The sequence below is a fragment of the Petaurus breviceps genome, unplaced genomic scaffold (assembly GCF_028583685.1).
Source record: "Petaurus breviceps papuanus isolate PSGF00001 unplaced genomic scaffold, PetGlider_PUasm1.0 90760, whole genome shotgun sequence".
In the NCBI taxonomy this organism is placed as follows: Eukaryota; Metazoa; Chordata; class Mammalia; order Diprotodontia; family Petauridae; genus Petaurus; species Petaurus breviceps.
Genome location: NW_027187338.1, coordinates 5,893,164 through 5,893,969, shown reverse-complemented (window position 1 = coordinate 5,893,969; position 806 = coordinate 5,893,164). Strand labels below are relative to the sequence as shown.

Here is an 806-nt window from a genome sequence, read left to right as displayed (position 1 = left end):
TGGAGAAAACCTGGATTCAAGTCCCATTTCTAACACTAGCTATGTGACTTTGTATAAGTCATTTCAGTTCCCTGAGCCTCAGTCTCATCATCTGTAAAATGGGAATGCTCCAGGCCGTTGCAACAGTTTGGGAACTTAAAGGATGTTTTTATGAAAGATTAAGGGATGTCAATAAAGTATAAAGGAAAAGGAATTCATTCTGTCACATCCAAACTTCTAAGGCCCAAAGTCTTCAGGGAAAGCATGACAGAAAGACATAAAGGAGACCCAAGGAAAAAATGGGAAGTATATAACTAAGGAGGCCCCCAGGCCTCATGTGAAATGGCCTTCAGACCATGGCAGGAGGAGAAAGAGGAAATAGAAAGAGGCCCAGCTGCAAGAGCTCTTCCCCATCCCTCATAGTTAGTGTGTGAGATGGGAGGGGCCCCGCCTTCTTCCTATTAGAAAGCTCATTGACAAAGGAAGGAAACAGCTGGGTGTGGTGGTATATACAGATGAATCCCAACTCCTGGGGAGGCAGAGGGTGTCAGATCTCTTGAGTGCAGGAGCTCTGAGCTGCAGTGGGCTAAGCCATTTAGGTGTCTGAACTAGCTGTGGCCTCAATGTGATGGGGAGGAGAGGGTTGCCTAAGGAGGGGTGAACTGGTCTAGGTCAGAAACAGAACAGGTCAAAGCATCAGTGCAGATCAGCAGAGTAGTCTGACCAGTGAGTGGGTGCTACATTTCCAGCATGAGAGAGATAGAAAGATGGAAGGAAGGAAGGAAGGAAGGAAGGAAGGAAGGAAGGAAGGAAGGAAGGAAGGAAGG

At 47.0% G+C, this 806-nt stretch overlaps 1 long non-coding RNA gene across 3 annotated transcripts in view; it reads left to right on the top strand.

The window, feature by feature from the left end:
• Nucleotides 1-449: 449 nt before the first annotated feature.
• LOC138146371 (uncharacterized) overlaps nt 450-806 on the top strand; it is a 7,567-nt gene continuing 7,210 nt past the window's right edge. Inside the window, exon 1 of one of the 3 annotated variants that reach the window (XR_011164461.1) lies at nt 450-578. This is a non-coding gene — a long non-coding RNA (uncharacterized lncRNA). The remainder of the gene's footprint in view (nt 579-806) is intronic. The other 2 variants (XR_011164463.1, XR_011164462.1) reach the window with 2 other exon arrangements.